The sequence below is a fragment of the Takifugu rubripes genome, chromosome 7 (genome assembly GCF_901000725.2).
Source record: "Takifugu rubripes chromosome 7, fTakRub1.2, whole genome shotgun sequence".
Classification (NCBI taxonomy): domain Eukaryota; kingdom Metazoa; phylum Chordata; class Actinopteri; order Tetraodontiformes; family Tetraodontidae; genus Takifugu; species Takifugu rubripes.
Window position 1 is genome coordinate 3,886,077 of NC_042291.1, and position 9,239 is coordinate 3,895,315.

The window sequence follows — 9,239 nt, forward strand, 5'->3', positions numbered from 1 at the left end:
ATCTCAAAGATCAGGAAGCTACTGATGCAGCCTGATGCTGAAAAGTTAGTCCATGCATTTGTTACTTCCAGGCTGGACTACTGTAACTCCTTATTATCAGGGTGTCCAAACAACTCTTTAAGAAGCCTCCAGTTGATCCAAAATGCTGCAGCCAGAGTTCTGACAGGTATTGACAAAAGAGATCACATAAGTCCTGTAATGGCGTCGCTTCATTGGCTGCCCGTTTAAATTTAGAATAACTTTTAAAACCCTTCTTCTGACCTACAAGGTCCTCAGAGGCCTAGCTCCATCCTACCTGGAGGAGCTAGTGATACCCTATCAGCCCAATAGACCGCTCCGCTCTCAGAATGCTGGTCTACTTGTGGTTCCCAGAGTTTCTAGGAGTAGAATGGGGGGCCGAGCATTTAGCTACCAGGCCCCCCCTGCTTTGGAACCAGCTCCCTGTCCAGGTACGGGAGGCTGACTCCATCGCTACTTTTAAGATCAGACTCAAAACCTACCTCTTTGAAAAGCTTACTGTTACTAATTCAGTAGTTCCAGTTACTATCATAGACAGACAAATATCATACTTAGGGGGTCGTCTAATCATTAGGTCACATTCTAGCTATGCTGTTATAGGCCAAGGCTGCCGGGGTCCGGAAACATGATCACCTGACAGGCCTCTGTCACTCCACTGGGTCATGGTTTCCTCTCCTTTCCTCTCCTTTCCTCTCCTCATCAAGCAGACTAGTTATGCTGATTCTTGTGTAGTTTTTCTGCTTCTCCCCACCCCCCCCCCCTCTATCTATTTGCAGGTATCACTGCCATCGGAGCTGCATAATGACCGCCGGCCCCGTTGAAGTGATTGTGCATATTTTTTGTGTGTGTTTCTGTGCTCTGTGCCTCTCCTCTCCTCTCCTCCTCTCCTCTCCTCTCCTCTCCTCTCCTCTCCTCTCCTCCTCCTTCTCCTTTTCCTCTCCCTCTCCTCTTCTTTCCTCTCCTCTTTCTCCTCCTCCTCCTTCTCCTCTCCTCTACCTCCCCTTCACTCTACCTCTCCTCTCCTCTACCCCTCTCCTCTCCTACCTATCCTATCCTCTACCTGTCCTCCCTCCTCTCCTCTCTCTTTACCCAGCCGGCCATCAGCAGGAGGGTCCCCCTACATGAGCCTGGTCCTGCTCAAGGTTTCTTCCTGTTAAAGGGGAGTTTTTCCTTGCCACTGTTGCTTGTCTGGGGTCAGGCCCTGGGATTCTGGAAAGCGCCTTGAAACAATTTTGATTGTATAAGACGCTATATAAATAAAGATTGATTTGATTTGATTTGATTTGACTGCTAAAAGTGGCAGATGGAGAAGAAGAAATGGTTTCAGTTCTCGTGATACCAGTTATGTTGTGGCTCGGGTTTCTCGCCTCCTCCCCCACCTGCAGGAGCGGCAGCCAGGGGCGGGCCGGACTCTGCTGAGCGCTGAGCCTCTGGCGCACCTGCAGCTCGTTGCCTTGGTTCGGCGGCTACTTAAACTCCCCTCTCTTGGCCTCCGGTGCTGGATCGTTGTTTCGCCACAGCTTCTAGCTCCCACCCTCTGTGAACTCCAGTTTTTCGCCTCCTGTTTTCCGTGTTTACTTCCAGCGTGTGAGTTTGTTCCAGTGCCTCGTCACTGCGTTTCGTTTGTACTTTTTCTCGACGTTTTTTTTCCCTTTATGGTGATTTTTAGTTCGTAGTTTTTCTGTTGTTACTTTGATTGATTCCTTCGTCTTGCACCTTTTTGTTATCAATAAAGAGCCGTTTCTTCTACTCTGCATCTGGGTCCAGGCCTCCTTGACTTCCCATAACAGCTTCCCTCCCACACCCACCATCACACCTTTGTGTTTGACGGTGTAGAAACCGATCGCCTGACCGTCTCTCCACAACAGGCTGCAGCTTTCGGTGCGGGGGTGCAGGGAGAAACACGGTCTCATCCAAAGATCTGTTCACAACCCGACTGAGCAGGAACACTATCACCCTCTCCACAATCGACTGGAGCTGGAAAACACGACACTTTACTGCTTGTCTTTCACGTCTGATGGGGGATCACAAGTCTGGTTCCGAACCTTGTCTTGGGTCACCGGAGGGGTGAAGTGCCAACAGTGTGCAGTCAGCTCCTCCATCTTCAAACAGCTGCAAGCGCGTTACATTGTTTACTGTTATGGTTGTCTGAGGAAAAAAGGACAGACTAGTTGGGTTTTTTAACCCCACAATCAAGAGGAACATTCTTGTGGCTGAGGATGCAAACTGGTCATAAAAAGCAGTAATAGGTGTTACCTTATTGGTCGTGGAAGATTGGAATTCTTTAGTTTTATGAGGTATTTGCTCCAGAGAAGAGAGGTACTGTTCAGATGCCAATGTGAGATCTGTGTCGCCCACAACTGGAAGGTCTACGGCAGGAGTCGGCAACCCGCGGCTCCAGAGCCGCATGCGGCTCTTTAGCGCCGCCCTAGTGGCTCTCTGGAGCTTTAGCAAATATAGGAAAAAGATGTGTGAATATATCTTTTGTTTTAATATAATTTCTGTAGGAGGAAAAACATGACAAACATTCTTAACGTTTTCCAATGCTGTAAAAATTTGTATAATAAATATTTAATTTCCACATCTTATTATAATGGAAGCTAAACTTAAAGCACCATCGTACAGCAGAGTGGTCACGTGGTGCGTCATTCTCTCCAGGATGCTCGTTATGTATTTGTAGCCTAATTATCATTTTGATAGTAGGCTAATAAAGCTAATATAGACACTTACAGCATGTGTTGCCTTCATTATAAGGCATTTCAGTTTTTGCGGCTCCAGACGGATTTGTTATTGTTTTCTTGGTCCAATATGGCTCTTTCCACAGTTTGCGTTGCCGACCCCTGGTCTACGGGATACATGGTGATCTCGCCTGTGTACAGATCACTTTCTTACACCTGCACATGTAATCAACAACCTGAAAAAAATGATTTTAATAGTCCGCATTAGAATTATGTCTCATATTTGGAAAGCTACTAACATTAGTTGGGTTAAAGTCACTTACGCAAAATGACGGAACCGTCACGTCAAATGCACTAGTAATAATAAATCCTTCGTGAGAACTGATTCAGATTTAATAAAAACTAAAGGATATACAGTATGACAAAGGTACTGCTGCTTTTTGAGACCATGATTTTGAAGATTATTCGAAACAAGATTTCGCTGAACCGAAACTTGACTACTTCCAAGCGCTGCTCAACGAGCAATGTTCACATTAGCAAGAAGGGTCGTTTTACAAAAGTACTGCCCGACTTAAAACAGAAGTCGTGCGTATGACATGCAGTCGTTGTATTCCTGTTCCGGTCCATAAATACTTGCGCAGACCCAGAACTTGCAGTGTGTAAATCGGGGCCTATAACGAAATGCCCAAGGTTGCCATATGTCGTGGACTTCAGCGCCCCCTGGTGTTCATAGAGGGGTATGATACTCCATAGCCCCACCCACCCCCAGCGTCAGTGTACTGAGATTAAGATTAAGATGAATTTTATTCATCCCCGTGGGGAAATTGAATTATAGTAGCAGCGTATGCAGAGTAAAGAGACAGAATAAATAAACACAGATAAGATTAGAATGTTATAAGCATATATACATCATATATTATAAGCATATACATATACATAATATAATATATACATATTCTAAGCATTATAAGCATATATACATAAATATAGAATAAATTAGAAATACAATTATTACGATCTGTTGATTCTCCTAATCTCTCTTAATCCACTGATGTGTACAATAACTGTTGGATGAACACAACATTAACTGTTAGGGTCTTAAAAAAACAACAAAAAAAAGGCACACTTGGACGGAACTCTCAAAATATCATCAAAGCCAAACGGGAGCTTTCTGACCTGTAGTACATGTTTTCCGCAGTACTTAAGCCTTCCTAAAGCTACAGTAGACGTCTTATTAAATAAAGGAAAAGATGGGAATTTTGTTCTCAATCCACAATCTGCACAAGCATACAGCGTTAGTTATTATTCTTTATGCCAGAAACGTGTGTTTTATTGGGAAAGAGGGTTGATAAATAGTTGTCAGCTTGCACAGGGGAAATGGAGGTAATAATACAGCAATACCACGGTCACAGCAAGGAAAACAAGGGTCACAGCCTGAGCGCATGCGCAGTGAGGGGCGCTGAGCACACCACACTGGTCAGCGTTAATTGGGAGCGCGTCAGAACGGAGCCTGTTGTCTTCATCGCCTGAAGAGACGGCCCAGATGAAGTTCGGACGGTATTGTTTATCACAGACGAATTTTAAGTCGTTTTCCTGACTGTGTCGTATTTATAGTTTGGTTAGTGGCTATTGCTTTATGTTGTTATGTTTGGTAGTTGGGTTTCTGCTTCTTAATTGGGTGGTTGCATTGCGATGGTTGTTCTGAGGATTATACCCTTTATTTAGTGTCAGACGACATTGTTGTGGTCGTATTTAAGCTGTTAAGTGTGTGACAATTTCTGTCCAAGCTTTATATCGTTAATTACCACGTGAAGCGCGTGTTAATTTATGCGTGTATATACCTCTATTTGACCACTAGATGGCAGCACAGTTATTCAAGAGACTCCATTATTTGGAACGCTTTTGTTCTCGTTTATAGTTTAGAATTAAGTTAAGTTTGGTTAAGTATTAAGTTAAGTTTCTTTAGAAATTTAGTTTTTTTGGCCCAATTCATGCATTGGTGGTTCAGTGGTAGAATTCTCGCCTGCCACGCGGGAGGCCCGGGTTCGATTCCCGGCCAATGCAAATTGTTTTTATCTTATTCTTATGTTTTATTGAATTTGATGGTGGCTGTCATTGGTTCCTTTCTGCAACTTCTCCAGATCAGAGCACTTCTCTTGGCTCACTTTGAGAGCATCCCTTTGAGATCAGACGGTGACCCCTCTGACCAAGCTGATTTAGTTTATGCTCATGGCTTATATAGAACTCGACATTTGCAAGCTTTCTCTGGTGTCCATCCCTGAAATACGCATTAGGTCTGCATCTAAACCCATAAAATAACCATGTCACTCACAGTCACAGGTGTCCGCCAGCATTACCTCATAGAGTTTTAAAATGGATGCCCAGGCTTGGCGTGTCATCCTGCCTTAGTGGCAGTCAAGGCAGAGTTTGATCATGTGACTCCCTCCCCCAGAGAGAATGGCAACCCTCGGCAGGATGTGGTCCTGGAGAACCCAGCTTTGTATTACAGCGCAGTCAAGAAGGACAAACAAAATCTCAGGAAGAAAGTGGTGAGACATGCTGATGTCAGTCATTCTGATCAGGATGGAGGATGGCTTGGATGACCATTCCCAGGTTTCCTTTTTTTTTTTTGATGTTGTTGTAAACTACCCCCACTCATTTCAAAATGAGGTCACAGACAGGTCCAATAGTCATAACCATGACCTTTCCAAACACTGTTTTCTCTTGCTTTCATTGCTTCTCTGCATTCTCTGTCTGTTTTTCTCTCCTCTAGCTCTTGCACAGCTTAAGACAGAGCTGTTGGGTTCAAAGTTTAACTCCATTCTAGAGGAGACCACGGTAAGGTTCCTAAATAAACACCATTAAAAAAAAAAGAACGATAGATGCATCTTCTTGCGCCACAACTTTTGTGTCCGGAAATCTTTGTTTCTGAAACTGCCTTTTGCATGGCCGCTTTATTACTAGAACAAACTAACTCCTCTCTTATTTATTAAAAAAATGTGAGTGGTTTGTGTCAGATTGCGCTGAGATCACACAAGAGTCTATGGGAAATGTGTGCGTCGTTTCACCTGAGAAGCAGTTAGATGTTTGAATGACGAAAAGCGATGCTGACCAGTCCAGTTGGTTGTGATATGTAAAGACGAGCCTGTGATATAATGTCAAAACACACTAATAGTCTGTATTATATCAATACAATCTTAATTACAATAACAATTATTGTATTAACAAATGTATTTTGATAGTGAAAGAGATGTGGTGTGTAAAGTAAACACAGTACACACCTGTTGGGTCTGTTGATAGAAATAATCGAGTCTGGATGGACAAAGGAGTGAAATGTTTGTGACTGACACTGTCTTAATATAACCAGGGTGAAGGTTTTTGAAGGCAGCTAACATGTCTCCATTTAGCAAAATAACTTATTTGTGACCAAAATCAAGTTATTATCCACAGCATTTGAACTAAATGCTGCTTATTTCAGAGCAATATACTGACCAGGACGATGGAATTTATTTTATATTGGGAACAATAATGTAATTTGCGAGATTCAATCTTGCAAATTAGTGAGTTTTAAAGGTTAAATGGGTAAGCTTTAAGTTGGATTTATTTTTTCTTTACATTTAGAGGTGTCCATGATTCTACTGTTCATTTTAGGCATGTCTGTCAGCCTCAGTATTAAGAAATCAAGTGGGTTTCTTTGGAGGAGTGTTTCAGGAAGACATTACCCAACTGTTTTGTCATGCTGGGCTGTATGACAGAATGATGGGGAATGCCAGCATGTCAGTTAGTTCCTCTTTTGTCCCAGCATTAACAAAGCCATATGGTATGGTCAGATAGCCAAACAGCCATAAAAGGTTTATTAATTGGTTCCCTCTTTTTCAATGTGTCCTTTTCACTTTAATTCACTTTCATTCTCTATGTGGTAATAAAAGAAAATTACAATTTCTTGTATATTTTATGTTGTACATGTTTTAATAATGAATTTCATGATAAACATTCATTGTCTAACTGAGGTATGTGCATTGATTTTTTTCTTTAAAACTAACTCATGTATTGTGGTTTAGGTGGAACTGAAGCCCTAAACCAGAGTCAATGCAGATGTAAACGTTGGTATTTAAAGATTTTGGATTAAAACACATTTCTGTCTTTGACTTTTTTGAAAGATTATCTGCTCTTCTTTAAAGCTGTGGCAGCACCTCTGTAACCCTCTAGAACTCAAAGACCATGTGCATGTGTTGTAAAACACATGATCTGATCTGTGCAAATTGGGAAACTAATAGGTTGCTAAAATGCTGTTTGTGTTCATGTGTGAACAGTCACACATTAACACATTAAGGGACCTTAATTTTGGATATTCTTTTCTTGGTGTATTAGTGACAATTTCTTATTTATTTAGCTCTGTACTTTAGCATTATTACTGAGGGCAGCAGATTTCTGCATCATTGTTGGCTTCTCTTAGTGTACTTGTTTTTAAAACCACAAACCTGTATGCCACTTTATTTGTTCTAAGGTCAACCTACAAATTAAGAATGAAAAACAAAAAACAGGCTTCAAAATGTTGATTAATCAATTAAGTTTTTCCTGTCTTCAACGTAGACCTTCAATAGCTTCATAAACACTCCACACTATGATGCTAATGCTAATTAGCAGGGTGCTTATAAAGGGTGTCTATAAATTGTACTGTTTTGCTGTTTATTTATCAGGTTTTTAGTAAATAGTGTTAATGGATGGATGATTTTACAAGCAAAATATGTCTTTCTGGGTTAATTTGGACGCTGACAACAAAAACAGAAGCAGGCATAAAGGAGAGGGAAGGAAAATCAGCTGTGAGGGCAGAGCCACAAAGACACAAGAGAGAAGAACTAGGCAGAAAGAACGGTAAAATATCCATCTCTTCTTGGTTTTTCATTTGCCATTTTGTTATAAGATTATACTTTCAATCCTTTATTTGCTGTCTCATTGCTTATTTGCTCAGCAATCTTAGAGAAATCTCAGTAATGAGGAAGTCTTTGAAATTACAATATAAAGTCATTGTGTGAGAAAAAAACCCCAGAATGGAACCGTATGAAAAAGAAACAAGTTACCAGTTTACTAGCGCCAGATGAGCTATTTTAAAGCTATTTTCCACAGTCATGATTAGAGCACAGTTGAACCCTTTCACCCCATGACCACATGCTGTTGAGGCACAATGGGTGAAATGCAGACAAAATGTTTAATTCTTACAATTCATTCTGATTCACCCATAGACCACAGACCCACCTCTGTCTTCACCACCTTCCTCTGACCCTCAGACCAGTGATGTTGTAGACACTTTTACTGTGCTAATGAAAAAGATTAGTTACTACTGCCAATTAGCTGCTCAACCTAGCATGTGTTTACCATTAATGATGACCTAAATAAGTATTATTCTTATTACCCACCAGCTTTGGGTTCTGATTAATCAATTAAGTTTTTCCTGTCTTCAAGGTAAACCTTCAATAGCTTCATAAACACTCCACACTATGAGGTCAGGTCTCTTGGTAAATTGCACATTTATTTATTTATTTTTCTTATTAATTCTAGGATTATATAATAAATGCTATAACTCTCGAAAAACAAGTAATTATCGATGATTATTGGGCTGGTTAAGGCTAGTTAATGTTAACTATTCTGTTTAAAACAAAATCAAGTCTCAAACTGGTAGTCGAAGTGAAACAGATGGCTGACTCAGGGAATACACCTTGAGTGTGTCAACTTTATTAAATCATGTATTACATTCTAATAACGTTTTCATGTCTGTTATCAAATCTTAACTGAAAATGTCACATTTATTATTACCTGTTTAAGTGCCTAAACTAAAGTGCATCACTTAAAAAATATATATAAAATTACTTGTTCTTTACCTATGGAAGTGAGTTTCTATGGGGATTTTTTTTGTTAAAGGCTTTTAGGCCATTTTAAGATAGAATGGTTGCACTTCCTCAAACTTTGTTATATCACAAAACCAAAATGTTCAGCAGAAACATTAGAAGACAGTTGGTGAGAGGAATAACTCCAGTGTATTCTTTTGGACTGTAAAAAAGTTATAGAACTTAACATAACATAACATAACATAACGATATAACAATCAATCAATCAATTTTTATTTATATAGCGTCTTTTACAATCAAAATTGTTTCTAGGCACTTTCCAGAATCCCAGGGTGTCACGGAGTGAGCCGTGCCACTTACGCCCACACTTCATACGCACACACAAACATTTCATTTCCATTCTGTTCCGTCTAGGGTTACTCGGTTTAAGCATTTCATACACACCACTTTTTACCATAGCTCACCAGCAGGACATACTTCCTCGTTTGGGGAAACCGAAGGACTGGTCCATGATTGTATATATGGAGGGGTTTCGCGGGGTGCTACGGCACAATCTATTTTAGCGGGGGTGTTTTATTGGGGTAAATTGAACATGTATTTTACTGTGCACTGGGTGGTTGTTGGTGGTGGAAATTTGTTTTGGAAGTTTTACGCATATTTTGTATTTTCTTTTCGGTTGTAATTTTGAGTTTGTAAA

General features: G+C 40.6%; 2 long non-coding RNA genes and 1 other non-coding gene across 3 annotated transcripts; 2 read left to right on the forward strand and 1 right to left on the reverse strand.

The window, feature by feature from the left end:
* Nucleotides 1-1,872: 1,872 nt before the first annotated feature.
* Nucleotides 1,873-2,447, reverse strand: LOC115250406 (uncharacterized). The gene is made up of 3 exons (XR_003888957.1): nucleotides 2,275-2,447; nucleotides 2,064-2,166; nucleotides 1,873-1,995 (listed from the first exon to the last, which is right to left on the reverse strand). It is a non-coding gene; the product is annotated as an uncharacterized lncRNA (long non-coding RNA).
* A 1,674-nt stretch (nucleotides 2,448-4,121) lies between these two features.
* On the forward strand, nucleotides 4,122-6,844 carry LOC115250407 (uncharacterized). Its single transcript, XR_003888958.1, has 2 exons — nucleotides 4,122-4,253; nucleotides 5,149-6,844. It is a non-coding gene; the product is annotated as an uncharacterized lncRNA (long non-coding RNA).
* Nucleotides 4,690-4,760, forward strand: trnag-gcc (transfer RNA glycine (anticodon GCC)). Its single transcript has one exon. It is a non-coding gene; the product is annotated as a tRNA-Gly (tRNA).
* Nucleotides 6,845-9,239: the final 2,395 nt, after the last annotated feature.